Source organism: Lygodium microphyllum, chromosome 23 (assembly GCF_053477565.2).
Source record: "Lygodium microphyllum isolate KBCC chromosome 23, Lygodium_microphyllum_v1.1.10, whole genome shotgun sequence".
Taxonomy (NCBI): Eukaryota; Viridiplantae; Streptophyta; class Polypodiopsida; order Schizaeales; family Lygodiaceae; genus Lygodium; species Lygodium microphyllum.
In genome coordinates, this window is record NC_141157.1 from 101,224,648 (window position 1) to 101,246,292 (window position 21,645).

Here is a 21,645-nt window from a genome sequence, read left to right on the forward strand (position 1 = left end):
TGGACAATTGTGGACATTTGGATAGGTTCCCAACTATCTTAGGTTTTTTATTATATATGTTAGATGGATCGATGGATTTCATTTTAATATTTGCCATTTTGGATCAAAATGTAATGCTAGAATATTGTTGTTTTGGTTCATGCTTTCAAGGAGAAATCTATTTGGATGCCTTTGGGTTTCCTTATGGATTAGTAAATGTCTCAAGTTGCTATGCTTTGATATTTGATTTGGTTGTCTTCTTTTAATGATCTATCACTTTCTTTTTGGGTTATTTTGACTCTTTGATCAACTTGGCTCTTGGATTGGATTCTCATTTAGGTGTAGTTTTGTTTTTTATGTATATGGATGGAGCTTTGGCGATGGTTGAAGGAGGATTCTAGTTCCTTTTCCTTTAGAAATTGGTTTATATATACCCTAGTTGATTGCAATTTCAATACACAATTTTTTCTTTTTGGGTGGTGCACACCTCTCCCTTTTCCATGTCCTAGTAGCATGATTGGGATCGGAGGATAGTCTATAAGGACTACATTACCCTCTTCATTTTCTATTTGACAGAAGGACTCATGTACTCCTCATCATTTTGTTCTTCAATAAGTTTCACAGGGGGATTGCTAGGAGGATATGATATGATTGACCATGAGGGTTTTGAATTGAAGGATTAATATTGGCTCTTGTCATGTACTCCTCATCATATTGTTCTTCAATAAGTTACATAGGGGGATTGCTAGGAGGATATGATATGATTGACCATGAGGGTTTTGAATTGAAGGATTCAGATTGGCGCTTGGAATGGTTGGGGTCCCTCATTAGGTGGAACTAACAATGCTAAGTGAGGGGTTCTTTGATAAGAAGAGTCACTAATGTTTGTTGGAATCCAATATTTGCATGTGGAGTAGGGTATAGGAGCCTTGCAAGAGCTTAGTAGTGAGTAGAATTATGGCCACAATGGCTATAATTGGAGCACACTTGAGTGGGTCTAGGATGCTTTGAAGGCAAGTGAGTTATGTGTTGCATTGAACTCTCTGCCACTACTTCAACTTGATTGTTGGGATTCTTGTGTTCCTATTTCCTTTGTCTTTACTTTCCTCTTTGATGAGGTTATCTATTCTTATTGCCTTATTATGTACATAATCTATGTTAGATCTATCTGCAATAAGTCTATAAATTTATAGAGCTTCTATATCGCATTAAGCTATATTAATCAAAATGTGTATTTATAGTACCCACATGGATAAACTCTCAAGTAGTATAAAATATACGAACACAAGACTAACACATACTAAAACTTTGACAATGATCTTATGAGTATATATATACTTGGTTTAAGGCCTTGATGACTGCAATTGATTTCCTCAAGGGCGGTTGCATGGTTGGTGACATTGGCAAGGAGATTATGACAATGGGTGTGATGGAGGCTTGAGCCAAAATTGGTTTCCTTGAGGGTGATTGTGTGGTTGGCAATGCTTGCAAGGAGGTTGTGACAATGGGTATGATGGAGACTTTGTATTGGTACAACTTTTTGCAAAAATAAAAAACCCCTTGAAATGAAACAAAGTAGATAGGAGTTGTGTGCTAATATGCATGTGTGGTTGTTTTGTTCATGTTTCTATAGCCTAGGAATATTGGTTGTGTAGTACTCTAGGTATGTTTGCTATCATTTTGGTTTGGTTTTTTCATTACATATGTGGTGGTTTGTTGGTCAAAAATGTGTTTATCGTGTTTAGAAATATTAGAATGTTGGAACTTCATCAAGTTATCAAACATTTAAATTTTCTAAACCTTTGACTTGCACACTACAAGAATCATTTTACATTTATTGATTCGTTGCACGTGAGTGACATCTCCCTAGATCTCATCCACTTCCATGCCAAGGGTTTAGTAAGACCCACTAATGCATTGTTGCCATGAGAACTTGCATGGCATGAGGCCCCTTGTAACTATATACGATTTAGATGTACACATACTTAAGAGAGCACCTTTCAATGCATGCACATGTGGGATATTTTTCCACTCACATTAGAAACCTTGGATTGAGAGAATGAGGTGGTTGGGTGAGGCTCATGAAGAACACCAGTAGTTGTGAGATTGGGCATACCCTTTTGGCCAACATCATACAACCATCTTTTCATCATGAGCATGTGAGATATGGGATGAAGGAAATAGAGATTATTCCTTTTTCTTTTTGAGAGGTGAGGATTGAGCATAAAAGACTTACATTTTAATCAATGAACTTTGTGTTTGCATCTTGCATTAAGACTTCACAACATTGTAGTGTAGGCTAGGTACTATTCCATTAAGTGCAACCATAGTTACACAAGTAGCATTGGCTGTTTGAACTACATGGTGTTGATCCTCAAATTGCACATCTTCAATTGCATGAGTGATTGACCATGTGGCCTGATTTCTCCATCCTCTTTTAGGTAGAACTTCCATACTCAAATGTTTATACTAACACCACAATAGACACACTTAATGAATTGTTTCCTACCTTGCACACACAATATCAGTGACAAATCCATGCTTATGATTACTCTAACAATATGGTGTCACAATAAAGAAAAAAACTCCCTTTTTATATCCACACACACAAAAAAAAAAAGAATTTTTGGGCAATTGGGATCGTACGTTTTCCACCATACTTTTATATATAGTATATCAAAAGGAAAAGGAAATATCTACATCATCTACTATTGATCTAATGTCAATATGGCCATTCCCATAAGCTTAACAAAGCATCCTAAAGGCTTTCTATACAAAGCTCCTACAAAGTACCTTGAATACAGCATCTTTCCCTTTGGCAATGCTATGGCAAGATGCCATTCTTTTCGAAAGATTTAAATCTTAGATGCCTCAAATATAATTCCAAAGCTTGATTGGTTTTCCTATTCAAATCTCCCAAATCCCGAAGAACACCACCTATTAGGGAATTTTGTTGTGGAATCATGTTTAGTCATTTCTTTGTATTCTTTGATCTAATGATTGAGCCTAGTTAGTATTTCAATGAGCTAGTTATCAAATGATTGAATTTGTTTGTATTTCACCTAAGAAGTGGGAAGCTATAAGACTCTTTGGTTTGGGTTGACATCTAAGGATCTATGGGGAGGGATCAGTTCATACTTGTAATGGCTAGATGAGCTAGTTGCTTCCAATAAGTTGGAAGTCTAGGACTAGTTGACCTAGTTGGTTATAGCAAGTTGTACTTGTAGTGACCCAATGACCTAGTTGCTTGTATGGCCTCCTACATTAACAAGGGATACTTTTATGCTAAGAAATAAGCAATGCTCTAGAGATCTTCACAAATGTTATTTAGTAAGATTATTCTTTAAAAAAAGTGCAATTAATTATATAAAGATAGCAATGCTAAATAACTTATGTGAAGAACCTAATATAATTCTACAAGAAAAACATTTAGGCCAAGTAGGATCATATATTTTCCACCATTCTAATTTGGGTCTATGGGTCATATGGGAAATTTTTGTTAAATAATTCTAACTCTTTGCTATATATTTTATAAAATTACATGGTTGAAGGCAGTCTATAATTTTAAGTAAATTTTTAATGCATGTGGGTATTAATTATAATGTCTTAGTGGTTTTAAAGATCATACAATATCTAAAATTATTTTTCTTCTTTTTTTCTTTCATATTCTAATGCGTAGTAAAATGTGTGCCATAGAGGGTATACCAGATATTGGATGCAACTTAATGATAATACTCAATACAAGGCATAAGTTTAAACAAGGTTTGAGATGAGTATGTATGAAGGGTATGTAATGAGCCAAGAAAAGATGGTGTAAACCTTTTGTATTAAGTAGGGCATTAACATTCCATAGCCATTATAAGTCTTGCTATCTCTTGAGAGTTTCTCATTTTGGCAACGTGCGTGCGTGTGTGTGTGTGTGTGTGTGTCTGAAGAGAATACAAGGGATCCAATCCTAGGATCCCTTGAAAAGCATTTGCATATTTCCAAAGATAGCAATGTATGTAATCACTAGGTCTTTTAAGGTTGGGCCCATGCCAAAGAATAGTATTGTAATATGAGATCTCACACCACGATGCATGTAATCACTAGGTCTCTTAAGGCTATGCTCATGCCAAAAAATAGTATTGTAATTTGAGATCTTACGATTGACAATATGAAAGAGGTCTTCTTGACCATCAAATGTAATTGAAAAATATCTATAAGGACAAAATATATATAAGTAGATGAAATTCATGAGTGTAAAGCAATATATCCAAGAAAAGAAATATTACAATAAAGACTTATAATTACACAAGAATACATTATGCATATCATGGAAGTAGGCTTCAAATCCTTTGCAATGTATACATGTTATAGTATTGTAGCAAGATCACCATCTTCAACCTCCTTGAACCCAAGCAATGTACCTTTTGAATGATTCTTCGATACATTATGATGTCTTACTTGATGAGGGCATCTTGCCCTTGGTTGCATAAAGACCCAAGAACCTTTCTGGAAGGTTTCTACTATACATTTTCCATGCTCTTCCTCTATGTTAAAGATATATATAGCATTGATATAATCTTGAGGACATTGTTGATGATGTACAAATGCCATCAAAATAACATCATAAAAAAGAAGCGTGTAGTTCTTGGGAGGAAGAAAAGAGGGACCTGATTTTAAGAAAGGCACGAATGGTGGCTTTGGAGCATCAAAGAACAAAGGTGACTATTTGGGTATGGCTATGGCTATGGAAGGAAGGATGTAGTGGAAAATTTTGATAGATGGATTTGTGAAGTGGGGAGAGAGCCTACGCCAAAAGAAAAGGTAATTCTTAGAGAGATACATTAAAAATATTTTCTTTAACTATACATAACATTAATTTATTTTCGTTCTCTTTTTTAAAGAGGCCTTTGGGAAAGGAGAAGAAACACTCACTTTTTGCCCCCTCTTTTGGGGACCTTGTGGGGCTCATCTAACATGTGGGCCATGTTGTTAGAGATAGAAGTGGAGGGAGGGGGAGGGGGAGAGGGAGAGGGAGAGGGAGAGGAAGGGGTAAAAGTGGAGGTAGGGGAATAAGCCTACTTATGGCAGGTGGATAAAATGTGCACCCCACCCCCTCCCATTTGTCCACTTCAAATCTCTTGCTACCAAGAAATTCATTAACTATGTTACAATAAAGGGCTCTTTTTGAGTCCATATTTCCCCTAATAGTTGAAGCTTGTATCCATTCCAAAATAGAATATTATATCTTGGACTCACAATTTCTAATCCACAAATAGATAAAGCTCTATTGAAATTTAATTATAATGTTCCTTAAACTCTAGTCTCTCACTATTCTAACCTTGTTGTCCCATAGCCTCAAGCACTCTTGAATTGGTCCAATTTGAGTATTTGATTTGGTTCCACATCCTGAACTTAGTAGGTTTCAATTGAATGTTTCCCACAATGAAGTGAACTCAAGGCTAAGTAGGTCACTAATATTAAGAGGCTCTAAGTGGGTGAATTTAAGTGTGCTCCTAGGTGTATGTAAGTGTGTCATGACTAAGTATTGTGTGTCAACTAGATTGGGTCTAACTAAATCTAAATAGGTGGTCCTCTTGAAGAGAGTAGGGAAAATCTAAGAAGGCCAATGCATCATGATGCTGGCCAACTAAGTGGTAGAGTCATGAGTCAAAGGCACATGGTGTTTGTGATGGCTAGTAGCAGCAATCATAGCCTAGATGGAAAACGCTCGTGGTGGCCCAAGAAGATCAAGTCGACTCGTGATGATAAATCAAGTCAACTAATTATTACATCAAATTAAGTTTCCTCTGCAACGCATTATGGAATAGAGTCAAGTCAACTTCTGCACAACTTTCTTTGGTAGGAAAAGGGGGATGGGAAGGTTGAGTCATAGCAAGCTAGAGTCGTGTGAGCATGTGGCTAGTGGAATAGTACTCAAGTGGCTTCTCGAATTGGTGAGCATGTCAAGGAGATGTGTCACATGAGTTGACTTCAATTGGTGTCTAAATCTGGTTCACGAGCCGAGCTACATTATCAAGTGGATTTGTAATGGTGTAATGCTAAAGGGAAGATTGGCACCTTAAACCTGATAGTGTCAAGCCTATCATGCAGGATAAACACAGAGATAATCTTCCTCCCACTAGCTTGGTGATAAAATCAACAAAAAAATTAGGTGTCTTATTTTGTGATCATCTACCCACTAGGGAAGTGTGGCTACTAATGTGGTCACTTTGTTACAAGGGCATGCTTTTGGCTTAGGGAGTGTTGGGGGTAAAGGTGATTGTGACTAGTTGCTCGTGTATTAGTTACACTAACAATACCCACATCGTGTATTAGTTACCCGCATACATATACGCTATAGATAGGTGGCAAGCACCCATCATTGTCACTTCATTCTTTATTCTTTCAGTGACATTTGAATAACCGGCCACACACTGTGATTGTTGGAGTTCCCACATCTTGTGTCTCTCTCTCTCTCTTGCTCTTGCTCCTTCCATAGCTCTTACTTCCACTTAAGGGCTCACCCCCTTCAACTAGTATGAAATCCATTGCACCAGTATTGAGGAGCTAGCTTGTGGAGTATACTTGCACTTCACAGGTTTCATTAGTAGCCACAACCTCTCACCACTTGATGTTTGTATTGATCATCAACACTCCTCAGGACCTCTTGAGGCTTAATCTAGGACTTTGTTGGAGGCCATTGATCATTTTTTTGAGCCCTATTGTGAGCATCAAAGGCAACATCAACATCACGCCATTTTGTGCTTGTTTTTAGGCTAGCCAGGGTAGCACAATTTCTCCAGCATGTCCTCCTCATTGGCAACTCATTGAGCACTTGAAACCACTCATGGATGCTTAGCATTAAGTCTTGGCATTTCTATAGCACTTGCATTAAGGTTGAGCTCATACCTCAGCTCCATTGACTGGTGTGAGAAACAGGGCAGCACCATGTCTTCATCCTTCATGCTCATTGATGAAGGTCATATGATGACTATTCATGCCTATATGATGCTATCATGTTTGGGGATGCTACGTTATTGAGTGAGATGATTTTGGCCCTGGTTTGAGCCTCCATTTTCTCAATTTTACAGAGATTCTACTTGCTAGAGTACATAGGGCTGCATACTCTTTTATCAAGGATCTTGTATGCATATTGCTATTGGATGGTTCCCGAGCACTTTGGGTGCTACACTGGGATATACCATTGATATTACATGCTTGGTTATGCTCTTTACATGCTCTTGAGTTGAGATTGGAGCTTTGACTCTTGACATTGGATGTCATTCACTCTTACGTATGGTCATTTGATGCTACAGTAAGAGCTTTGCAAGTTACTTGGGTCGAATGCTCCAGAATATATACTACTTGGATCTTGGATGTATGGATGCCTTCCACATGATGTTTTGAGCTTTGTTTGCTCATCTCGAATTCAACTTTTGCTCCAGTGGGAGCTGTTACTTGACACTTGGATGTTATATTGAGCATTTGGTTATGTAGTTGAGCTTGAGGGTCTTACAATGAGACCATGAGACCTAGTGACATTTACATGCCCTCGCCATGCTTTATGTACACAATTGATGCTTAGTGGGATGATCTGACATTGCTTTTGGACTGGCACCTATCTTTGTCATCATGCTACAGTTAGTGTTGTATGCATCTTGGTTTGCTATATATTGAGCTTTTGTTATAGTACTCAGTTTGTTGTGCCTTTGGTTGGTCTCTTATATTACTCATGAGACCTACTCTATGCATGATGGTTATGCCTATGGGATGTATCTTAGTCTAACACATTGATCCTTTGACAATTCTCGATGCGAGTCAAATATTCACCCATTTCTAGTTGTAGCTATTCCGTGGCAATTGCAAACCCTCTTTCGCATTGATTCCTTACTGTTGTACTCCATTTTCAACATGTTGTAATTGCATTTACTCCATTTTCAACATGCTATAATTACAATTTATTGCACTACTTATGCAGGTAGCCACCTCCATCTAATAGTCTTTTGCATTGAGTTTGTGGATAGCTCACTACTTCATCAATACCCCCCTTGTTTTCAGCTTGATCTGGTAGAGGTTTTGGGGTTGATTTGCATGTGACTATAGTAGTCTATTTTTCCCTTTTGTGCATTTGCTTGGTCTTAGTATGGCTGATGGTTCCAATGATAGTGCTATCTTTAATATTGACAAGTTGGATGCACCAAGTATAACTATTGGAAGACCTAAATCTAGTAAGTTCTAGTACAAAAAATGTAAGTTAAGCCTTTGAAACATGGAGGTGTCAAGCCCGAACATATTGATGCAAAGGATTGGGCTGAATTGCATGAGCTACATAAGTTCACCATCATTTTGTCCCTCTCTAAGAAGGTGCTCTATAATGTTGTCTCTGATGGGCAATCCGCATGGGACTTATGGGATAAGATTCGCAATGTGTATGACAAGCAGAGTCCCACTTCTCAGATGTATTGGCTGAAGTAACTCATGGACCTTTACATGAAGGAGGGCAACTCCATGTCAACCCAATTAAATGAGTTGCATTCTATTCTCAGTCATTTGTCTTCGCAAGGGATTGAATTCTTCTCGATGCCAATCGAATATTCACTCACTTATAGTTGCAACTATTCCCTGGCAGTTGCAAACCCTCTTTAGCATTGATTCATTACTATTTTACTCCATTTTCAACATGCTATAATTGCAATTTATTGCACTACTTATGCAAGCAGCCACCTCCATGTGACAGTCTTTTGCATTGAGTTTGTGGATAGCTCACTACTTCGTCAGTATCCCTTGTTTTCAACTTGATCTGGTAGAGGTTTTGGGGTTGATTTGCATGTGATTATAGCTGTCTATTTTTCCATTTTGTGCATTTTCTTGGTCTCAGTATGGTTGGTGGTTCCAATGATAGGGCTATCTTTTATATTGACAAGTTGGATGGCACCAACTACAGCTATTGAAAGACACAAATCTAATAAGTTTTAATATAAAAAATGCAAGTTAAGCCTTTGAAACATGAGGGTGTCCAATAGCCCGAACATATTGATGCAAAGGATTGGGCTGAATTGGACAAGGTACATAAGTCCATTGTCCTTCTCTAAGTAGGTGCTCTATAATGTTGTCTCTAATGGGAAATCTGCATGGGACTTATGGAATAAGATTCACAATGTGTATGACAAGTAGAGTCCGGCTTCTCAAATGTATTGGCTGAAGTAACTCATGGACCTTCGCATGACGGAGGGTGCTTCCATGTCAACTCACTTAAATGAGTTTCATTCTATTCTTAGCCATTTTTCTTTAGAGGGGATTGAATTCAAGGGTAATCTTCGCCCTTTGTTCCTCTTGGTTACACTGCTTGAATCATAGGATACATTTCGTACTGCTATGTACATAAATATGTCTACTCGTGGGCTAAAGTTACAATATGTAGAGGGTGCACTCTTGAATGAAGAGGTTAATAGAAAAAATGTTGATACAATTTGGTGGTGATGTCCAGTTGGTTCAAATAGCACGTTTACTCTCCATGATGTAAGTCATATATCAACTCTCATGAAGAGCCTTATCTTTGCTTACACTTTGGGTGATGCAGGTTATGTTTTTCTTTTGGTGATTTCTCATGGAATATTACTGTGAGAATCTTGTCATTGCACATGGTGCTAAGTCCAATACTCCCTACCCCTTGCTTGTATATGGGTCAGCTGACCATGTTTTGGCAATGAATGCAATTCCACATGTATCTCTTTGGCATCGTCGCCTTGGGCATGTATCCTTGAAAGGAATGAAAATGCTTACTCATTTGCAATATCTTTTGCCCCTTGTGATATGGTAGACAAACCCGTAATACGCATAAAAAATCTGGTATGACATACATGGGTGAGCCTTTGGCTCTTGTTCATTCGGATATATGTGGTCCCATGCACTGTAAGTCATTAGCTAGCACAAAGTATTTGGTTGCCTTCATTCATGACTATACACATAAGGTTTGGATATCTCCTATTAAGTAGAAATCAAAAGTCTTGGCTACCTTTCAGCATTGGCTTGCTTTGGTTAAGAACTAGTATGGGTATATGCCAAAATGCCTAAGGTTAAATAATGGGGGTGATTATGTCTCTAAATCCTTTGAGCAGTTTTGTGATAAGATCGGTATTGAGCATCAATTGACCACCCCGTACACCCCACCCCAGAATGGTATGGTTGAGCGCATGAATAGGACAATTCAGAAGTGAGTCCGCAATATGCTTAGCCAAGCAGGCTTACCATAACATTTTTGCGCTGAGGCATTTACTACTAGAGTACACTTGATAAATCAATCCCCATGTACTGCTCTTGACTATTAGGTTGCAAAGGAGATATGGTATGGAAAACCTCCTTCATATGCTCATTTGCATGTCTTTAGTGTTGTGAGGCTTTCTACTATGTTCCTAAGGACAAGTGCAATAAGCTAAATCCTAAGTCTAAGAAATACATCTTTCTTGGTTATGGGAATGCAGGTGAGATGGGCTATTGCCTACGGTATCCGTAGGCTCTAAAGATTATCCGCATCCATTATGTTGTTTTCCATGGGGAGAAAATGCATAAGCAGCTTGAGCATGTCATTGAGGTACGCAAGGTGATATTTTAGGAGAAGCCTCTTACTACTATATAGCCAGCTAGATAGCTTGCAGCAGCAACAGCTAATGCTCCAGTGGCCTAAGTCCCTAATGCTCCACAGGATGTACAAGCCCCATAGCCTATTTTGAGGCAGTCTACTACAGATAGATGACAGCCTGCGCGGTTTGAGACCTCTATGGATTATGTTATGGTAACAAATGCTGGTAAGCTTCTTACTTCTAATGAGGCCATGAGCAGAGGTGATAGTCACTCTTGCGAGAAGGCCATGTAGTCAAAGCATGACTCATTACAGAAAAATCATACGTGGGATTTGGTTCCTTTGCCTAGTGGAAAGCGTGCTTTGCCGTGTAAGTAGGTGTACAAGTTAAAAAGTACCCTTGGATGCCCCAAGCCAGCATACAAGGCTAGATTGGTTGTTAAGGGTTTCAAGTAGGAGCATGGTGTGGACTTTGATGAAGTCTTTTCTCCTGTCATGAAGAGGATTACCCTACACTTGGTACTAGTTTTGGTTGCTCAGCTTGACTTGGATCTTTATCATATGGATGTGAAGATGGATTTTCTTCATGGAGACTTGCATGATGAGGTTTACATGGAGTCGTCTAAGGACTTTGCAGAACCTAGTAGGAACCACCTAGTATGCAAATTACAAAAGAGCCTTTATGTCCTTAAGCAAGCACCTAGGGAATGGTACCACAAGTTTGATGCTTTTATGCATTCATAGGAATGTTCTCGTAGTGATATGGATTTATGTTTATACACGAAGAAGGCTCATGATGGCTACCTTATGATTTTGATCCTCTATATGAATGATATGCTAATTGCAGGGAGTGCTCATGATAAGCTCGATACCTTGAAAGGTCAGCTCAAGAAAAGCTTTGAGATGAAGGACATGGAATAGGCCTCACATATTCTTGGTATATACATTGTGTGTGTTATTTCTCTAAGAGATTCCTTTACTTGTCATAGAAGTACATCCAGAAGATCCTTGAACAGTTTCATCTGCAAGATGTTAAGCCTATTGAATGTCCTTTACCTTCTCATGTGAAGGTTAGTCAGCGAGCCGATTGTCCACAATCTGATGAGTAGAAGGTCGAGATGGGCAAGATCCCTTATGCATCCACAATGGATATTATATATGCCATGATAGCCACTCGCCCTAACATAGCATTTGCAATGGAAGTTGTGGCATGCTATATGGCTACACCTAGTGTACGGCATTGGGATACAAGAGTCGTGAGGATACAGCATTGGAATACAAGATTTGTGCATCTGTTATGATGGCTAAGATATAGAAGTCGCGGGGAACTAACTCTAATTATGCAAGACATGCAGACAATAGGAAGTTCACCTCTAGCTATATATCTTCACCTTGCTAGAGGTGTTGCTTCTTGGATGTCCACGGCACAGAAATGAATTGTCTTATCTATTGCAAATGTAGAGTATGTTGCAGCTACTAAGACTTGCACAGAGGCTCTCTAGTTAGGCCATTTAGTGGCAGACCTTGGAGATATCTACGCTGCATTTGGATTCTATGAGTGTTATTCAATTGGCCGAGAATATGATCTTCAATGTGAAGATGAAGCACATTGAGTGTGTTATCACTTTATTCAAGAGGTCATTAAGTCTATTGAGGTGTCAAGATCTCAAATGATCAAAATCCTACAAATCTACTTATTAAAAGTTTCTCAATGAATCATTTTGCATTTCTTAGGAAGTTGATGGGCATTGGATGAGATTACGTCTTTCCTCATCCTATTGTACTTATGTACATTTGTACCTTATTACTTTTTGTCTTGTTCTCTCCTCACTAGCGGCACATTCGCCTTTAAGTGGGAGGTTGTTGGGGATAAAGGCACATGTGATGCCTAACCGCCTATGTATTAGCTACACTAACAATACCCGCACAAACAGTGTATTAGGTACCCACACACATATACATTGCAAGTAGAGAGCGCCCATCACTATCACTTCATTCTTTATTCTTTCAGTGAAATTTGAATAAAGGGAAGACCAATCACACATTGCGAATGTTGGAGTTCCCACATATTCTCTCTCTCTCTCTCTCTCTCTCTCTCTCTCTCTCTCTCTCTCTCTCTCTCTCTCTCTCTCTCTCTCTCTCTCTCTCTCCCCACTATGGCTCTTGCTTCCGCTTCGTGCTTCCACTTCAAGGCTCACTCCCTTCACAAAGGTGCACATGACCTCATGACTAGATTGGCTCTTGACTAGCATGACTAGTCATGAAGCATCAACCATTTCTTGCTCATATGGTGAATTAGCTCTCATTGAGGCACATTTTAAAAACACTCATTAGAAGAAACAAATTTCATAAACTAAGTCTTCAAATCAATTGTATAGTTTAGGTTTGGTCTAGTGATCATCAAATAGACAAGTTTGTTCACAATTTGTCTATACTTAGTGATGTCTTTGTGCACTAAGCTTAGCATTAACAATCAAAGGCATTGAAATTAACTTACAATCAACCATACCATATTTTTTCAATATATCCAAAGCATGTTGTCTCCATGATAAACTAAGTCTTCAAATCAATTGTATAGTTTAGGTTTTGCCTACTGATCATCAAATAGACAAGTTTGTTCACAATTTGTCTATACCTAGTGATGTCTTTGTGCACTAAGCTTAACATTAACAATCAAAGGCATTGAAATTGACTTACAATCAACCATACCATATTTTTTCAATATATCCAAAGCATGTTGTCTCCATGATAACCATATTCCTAAATTCTTCATTTCAAACTTGGCGCTGAAAAGACCCTTTACATGATCAATCTCTACCTCATTATTATCCACAATAATCAAGTCATCTATCTATATAGTAATATTCATAATACATATATCACTCTCATGTATATGAAGTGAGTAATTTGCATTTGCTCTACAAAACCCAATGCTAATAAGTTATTCTACAATCCTATCATACCATGCCTTAAGTACTTACTTGAACACATATAAGGCCTTATGAAGCTTATGTGTATAATCAAGATAGCTCTCATTTACAAAATTATGTGACTGCTCCAAATAAATTTATTCTTGCAACTTCCCATGTAACAAGGTATTTTTAAAATCCATCTAATACATGATCCAACCCTCTAATGTAGCCACTACTATGAAAATCATCATGGTAGCTATTTTAGATATTGCATAAAAAGTCTCCACATAACCAATGCCATGAGTTTGTACATTCCCTTTGACAATCAAACTTGCCATATAGCACTCAATAGGTCCATCATCAAACTTATGCTTCACCTTGTAAATCCATTTGCAACAGCCAATAGCTTTCTTACCTTCAGGTTAAGGCACCAAATCCCATGTGTCATTTGCATTAAGTGTAGTTACTTTTTCATCTATAGCATAATACCAATGCTTATTATCCATTGCATCCTCAAAACCAGTGGGCTCTACATCTTACACAAATTTATATGCATTGTAATGACCTACATAGCTATCATATGTCAATCATTGCATTGGCTTTTTCACTCTAATTAACTACATAGACTTAGATCACTACTAGGTATCTTAGTATCATCTTGTGTCTTCCTCACACCAAATATCCTAATAGCTAGAATTTCAAACTTTTCATTCAAACTCTAGTCAAAAAGAAAAACTTGATGATACATTAATCATAATGAAAGGGTTTCTAACCTTCTCCTTGCCTTTTCTTAACATCTATGCTATATGCGATATACTTGGTGGAGTGACCTAATAAGGAGATTCAACATACCCATGACTAGGAAACTCATATGCCCCACTCAATGTTTATGATAGCAACTAACATGTTTTCTACACATCCACATCCTCAATGCACATCAATCCCAATTTTATCCTGCACATTACTATAAGACAACATCCTTGCTGACTCTCAACTAGCATATAATAAGGTTATAATACTAAACTATGAGAACATTTAGTCTAGTTGTAAAAATAGCTACAACTAAATTAATTACTACATTAGCTTCAATTTATAGATAGAATCTATATTAGATGGATGTTAAGACTGCATTCTTAAATGTCACATTGGAAGAGGACATGTACATGGGGCAACCATAAAACTATATATACCCAAAGTACCTCCATTATGTATGCAAGCTAAAGACAACTTTGTATGAATTGAAGCAAGCACCTACAGGTTGGTGCAAAAGGATAAGTAGGTTTCTATACACCATGGGTTTTTAGTAGAGTATGCATGATTATTTGAGGTGAAATTCACTTTATGGTTGCTATTTACACACATCCCGAGGCAACATTATACCGAATCATAATGTTGTAAGTATAAAATCTATTCTATTTCTCAAAATTTGTTGAGAAAATTTAAGGATTTTGTTTAGCAGGCATCCCAAGTAACGCACATGTATAACAACATTTACTTTCTATTTGGACCAGATCTAGTAGAGAAATTTTAAAAATTTTAGTGATTTTTGACATTACATTGCTAGAATTTGTATTTGGCATCCATTCCAAGGCAAGAATGATGAAACAACAATAGATTGTTGTGTATTACATATTTGGTACTGTTTTATGTATTCTTGGCATGCATTTCAAGACACTCGACAATTTTGGACAATTTTAATGCATGTATATCCCGTGTTGGAATTTCAATACTCGTGAATGTATATTTTGCACTTTAAGTTAGAAGTGATTGGTTATAGTTTGTGCATTTATTGCAGTAATGTCTTAGCAACATCACAATGACCATAACAACATTTTAGGTGTCCTCACTCAAGAGGACACCTTGTGAAGTTTTATGGTATGCAATCTACTTGTTGCAAATGGTCTTTGGGATATTGTGATTGGCGACTCGGCATGAGGTTTTGCATCTCAAACACCTGAGAGAGGGGCTAGAGAACATTAAGTTTCCCCTATTGTTGTCCATGTTCCTCCTACAAAAATAGAAGAAATGGGATTCTAAGGATACACAAGCTTTATCTTCAATTTCTCTTTCAATGAAGAGAGTAATTATCCCTCATATCCAATTATGCAAGACCTCAAGCAAGCTTGGGATATCCTGGAACAAATGTTTATAGCACTCAATGAAGCCAATTTCTCTTATTTGAGAATAGAATTGGCTAATGCACATATGGATGAAGGTGACTCTATGATAAAACACGTCACCTACATTTAGGAGTTAAGAGAGTAGTTTTTGAATATCGAGGAGGTGCTAACAAATGATGAGATATAAACATCACTTTGAACTCTCTTCCAGAGTCTTGCCTTGGATTTTACACTTCGTTGAATTTGTCTTTGAGGAGGGCACAACATCCCCTCACATTCATCGAGTTAACAAGCCTCAACTGACTAGGAAGAAAGCTACTATGCATTTAAGTGATGTAGCGTGCTTTCCAAATGCAAAGACAAAGGAAAAGGAAAGCAACTAGTAAAAAATCAATCAAGAGCTTACATGAGATAGCCATCTGGTAGCAAGGTTGTTGTCTTATAGTAATGTGCAGGATAAAATTGGGATTGATGTGCATTGAGGATGTGGATGTGTAGAAAACATGTTAGTTGCTATCATAAACATTGAGTGGGCATAACTCTAGTTTGGCTACTCATGAGACATTTGACATTTGGTCTTTAAAAGAGGATACTACGATCAACTTTTTTGAGGAGGATTATGCATATTTCACATGCAATTATGATAGTTATATGGCTAATTCTGCAATTGATGCTGTTGAAATGTAGCATCCATGGTACTTTGATAATGGAACATCCAAGTACATCACTTGGCGAAAGTGTCTATTTACATCTGTGCATTCAACCCCTACATGAAAGAGAGTTATATATGCAAATAACTCTAGCTATGATATTTATGGCATTAATTCAATGTTTGGATGTATTATTTGTACCTAGGATTACAAAAAATCTATTATCAATTTTAGTATTCTATAGAGAACAATTTCAAGTCATCTTTGAGGGTGAGAAGTGCATTATGAGAGACAAAGAGCTTGATTATGCTCTTTCCTTGTCATGCACTTTTTATGAAGGCCTTTTCTTGTTGAACACATATGAGAGATATGATGCTTTGGTAGTTAGCACACTTATGACCACTATACACAAGGCAAAGCTATAGCATGTCTATTATGATCACATGAGTTTTGGCAATCTAAAGATACTTCAACATTATCAGATCGTAGATGTCTTATCTTCTATTTGAGAACCCAGCTCCCCATGCATATGAGGGATGTATTTTGGTAAAGATGTATCATTTTGCCTTCAAAAAGGATGATGCAGTGCATATTGTTTGTAAGTTGTAACTTATACACTGATGTATATGATCCCATGCAAACACTAGCTCTTGGGGATCATCTATATTTTGTTACCTTCATATATGGCTTACTCTTGATATACATAGTTGTATCATCTTAAGGAAAAATCTAATCTATTTATGCACTCTAAACACTTGATTGCAAATCTAGAGGGTAAAACATATTTAGAATTCAAATACTTCATACAAATAGAGAGGGAGAATACATGTCTCATGCATTTGAGGCATTTTTGCTTAACAATGGTCTCACACATCATGCCACTATGAGGGTGACTCCTCAATAGAATGCTGTCATTGAAAGTAAAAAACTAGATGCATATTGAAATCTAAGGGATTGCCGTATAAATTTTGGCTTGGAAACCTTCAATGTGCCAATCATGTGCATAATCATGTACCTACAAAGGCACTTACAAACATCACTTCTTTTGAAGCTTGGCATAAGAGAAAACCAAAGATTGACTACTTTCACATATTTGGATACATATCCTATGCTCATGTACCAAATGGCTTTGTGGAGAGCTCGATCATTAGGCATTAAAATGTACTTTTATTGGCTATAGTTCAAAAAGCAAGGGCTATCGATTATATGATCCATGCATTCACAAAGTTTTTGTTAATATAAATGTTATCTATGATAAAAATGCAATATCTTTACATAATCAATTTGAAATGCCAACCACACATGATTGAGGTGGTATTTTTTAATATCTTTTATCACTTACTTTAGGATCCAAGCTTATTACAAATATTTGAACTCATGTATTATAGTAAGATGTTACTACTTCACATGTCTCAAACAACCATTAATTGAAGTGGAACATACAATTAAGTAAGAAAGAGTTGATGTAAATGCAGAAAAAACCAATCCCTAGATTGCTATTATAAACTCTCCAAGAGAGTAAAATTTATGCTCCCTTACCTCAACACATTAGAAGGGCTTCCAAATAGACACCATATGATGTAGATGAAACACATTTGATTGATATTATGGAAGTAGACTCCCTTTCATGAGCATACATTTATGAGCTTAGTGATAAATGATGATGAATCAACTTCTTTTTATGAGAGAACATTATAAACATTGGTTACAAGCCATGCCTAAAGAGTTGGACTCTATTGCGACTAACTGTACTTTTGAGTTGCCTCTAGCGAAAAAGCTATTTGTACCAAATGGATTTTTTTACTCAAGTACAAAGCTAATTGTACTATTGACATGTATAAGACATGTTTGATTACAAAAGGCTATGCTTAAAAGAAAGGCATAAATTATGAGGAGACATTTACTCCTACATCCTGCACAAGTACAATGAGATGTATTATTACTATGGTTGCACAATATGATTGAAAAGTCCATCAATTAGACATAAAGACAACATTCTTAAATGGTGACCTTCATGAGGATATCTTATATTTTGCAACCTTCCATGTTTTGTAGTAAAAGAAAAAAAAACACTTGATTTATAAGTTGCATAAGGTTTTTTATGGTTTAAAATAGGCTCCCTATGCATGGTACTCAAAATTAATGCTTATTTACTCAATCTTGGATTCAAAAATAGTCCAATTGCTTTCACTCTCTATATTAAGAATAAAAGGAGAGAACTTGCTAGTTATCATTCTCTATATAGATTATATGCTACTCAACGAACTTAGGACGAAATAGACTGCTTATACTATTATTTGGGGATCCATTTCACCCAAATCGACATGGCATCATATCACATACACAATATGTGAACAAGCTCTTGTATAGCTTCAACATGCAAGACTATTAAGCCTATGAGCACTTTGATAGAACCAAGTCTGAAGCTATCTATACATGATGGTAGTGTGAAGCATGGTATTCCAATCTACAATCAAGCTGTTGGTCGTCTTATTTACCTTTGCAAAGCCCACCCTAACATATAGCTTGCAATATCTTAAGTGAGCAAGTTTATGCACAATCCCTGAATAATATATTTGCAAGCTATCAAGTGAATGTTTTGTTACTTGCAAGAAACTCAAACATATACGATATTTTTTCCCAATGAAAAAAACTCGTAGCTACAAGCTTATAGTGAATCAAATTTGACCAAAGACTCAAACACTTTACAATCTACTAGTGGATATTGTTTATTTTTGGGCCATTCGTGCATTTCATAGCTTAGTAAAAAACAACCTTGCTACCTCATCTTGTGGTGCTGAATACAAGGCAACCTTCACAACAACATTTAAATGTGTATGGCCACACAAATTACTAGCTAATCTACAAGTTCTATTGGAGGGTCCTACACCATTCTCTCGGACAATCAAGAGTGCTATTACAGTAGCGCGAAATCTTATGTTACATTGAGATTCACTACCACCATGTCAAAGAGAAATTAGCTTGATGTATGTTCCCACACAAAAAACGGTTGCAACCATTTTCACAGAGGCTTTACCATGTGAAGTTTAAAGCTTTCGACACGTCCTTGAACTTATTATCCTTCAATGACTAATAATCCTTGTACTTCATCACATATACATTGCAGGAGGGTCTTAGAATTTGTCAATTCTGAGCCATGCCCAATGTAATGTGTGGTGTGGACACTTGTTAAAGTGTCGAAGTATAGTGTGTCTAGGACTTTAAAAGTAGTAACACTAGACTCTAGAGACATTAACTCCAATTGAGTTAGGGATAGGTCTAACTTACTTAAGATCTATTGTACTTCATTTCTATCATTCTAATACTTGCATATTTTGAGTGTGGGATTGATGCCCAATCTTGCTCATTATCTTGTGTTCATGCTCTCTCTCTCTCTCTCTCTCTCTCTCCATTTCCAATATATAGCTTACAATCTCAATCTGTGTTGGAATAGTTCCTTTATAGCTAGCTCCTAATCAATTTACCATATTATGCTTGCCATATCCCTTGTGGAATTCATACCTTGATTTTATTAAGGGATGGGATGAGAGTTGTATTTTATGTTATCTTGTATATTTTATTTGAAGTAGCTTGATGGTCTTTATGGTTTATGTGTGTGGAGATCAATTCTGGGTTTGATAGGTTGGGTTGCCCTATCCCATGGTCGCTAATGAGAGGTAGATTCAAAGGCATACTTTTCAAGAATTTTGGACAATTTTAGATAGATTCACAAGGCGTTTGTGGACACAAATGAAGATTTTAGGCTCCAAAGTGGTTATAGTCCAAAGCAATCAAGACACAAGAGAAAATTTAAGCATTTTGAAGTTTTAGAAGTAGTGAAGTGCCAACTTGATTCTATAAATAATAAAGAAGTATCAAGCCATCACTTAGGCATTAATTCCATGCGCTTGGAATGAAATTTAAGGTTACGAGACCTTAATTTATATGGGAATGTGGAGTGGGCAATCAAGGAGGCAAAAAAGGCTTTAAAACCATGCGAGCATGCCCAATTTGAAGAGGCACTTATGATAGGCCTCAAAGGGGTGCTTTTTCTTGATATTTTTAGTCATTTGAAAGAGAGAATGAAAAAAAAGTGAGAAAAAAATGAAAATTTCATGATACTGGATTTTTTATGATTGTTTCGTACGAGATCCTCATCATTTCTTGTGTGTGATGGATGAAATGACGTCCCCCTCACCATCCTTTAAAACTGAAAGTCTAATTTCACACAGTGCATGGAAAAGAGCACCACACACACAAGAGTGAACGTAAATTGAGGATTGTTTGTAAATAAGAAGAAACATACTCAAACTTAATAAATAGAACAAACCCACCAATAGGAGACAACCCTCAAACCTAGGTGGATGATCAAGAATCCCAACTCATAGGACCAAGTGAGAGATGCAACATGGAAAGCCAGACACATAGAAGGATCGGCACCATTGGAAACGTGACACTGCCCAACTTGATCAACCTCATCAACAACTTGGTGAAGCAAGAGACCGCATATATGAAACCAGTACAAACTGTAGAAACGAAGAGCTCAGCCTGGGGGATTTACCAATTGAAATCCAGCTGATAGTGAATAAATATGATGTACAAACCAGGCTAGACCACTATGGCAAACCGTCAGAAGACATCATAGCGAACCTCGAAGAGGAAAGAAAACTAGCGTAGAAAGCTTTTCAAAGCATAGGGACATACAACCAAAAGCAACAAACTAGGAGATTGCAGTAGGACAAAGAAATATGAGAGGTCCACCCTAGCAAATAGAAATCAAATAGAACCAAACGTAGAGAAGTAAAGAGAGCTAAAGGTAGATTTAATGCTGAGCGATAATAGACAACACCTCAGCAGAACAAAGCACGATAGCACTAGCAACATCATTACTTGCAGGATTAGAAGTTACCTAGGGCTCAAAGAGTCAATCGAAAATCCCCACAGTTGCAAAATAGCTAGACAAATACCAGCCAAGCAATGACCCAAATAGTTTTGTAGAGCAATTCAAGCACATCTGCGAGGCTAACAGCCTCGCCGATCTCGCTCAGCGCTCACAAGCTTTCGGCCTATGCTTGGGCGATCGGGGTAGGACATTGTACACAAGCTTAGATGCTACAAAGTGCAACAATATCAATAACCTCAAGAGTCTCTTTACTAAGATATTCTCGAAGGCTAGGTGCTCAGATAATCTTATAGTGCAGCTGATGAATGTCAAGAAGAGGAACAAAGAGGACATCAGGGACTATGTTACTCACATGTAAAGTCTATATAAGAGAATCACAACTAATGAATGACCCACTGAGAGAGTGGTGTCCACCATGTTTATCAATCGAATATGCAGTGAGAAACTCTACAAGGCCCTGGCAAGAGGCAACTTAAGCTTGCAAAGAGACGCACTAGCTAGGGTCATTAAGTGT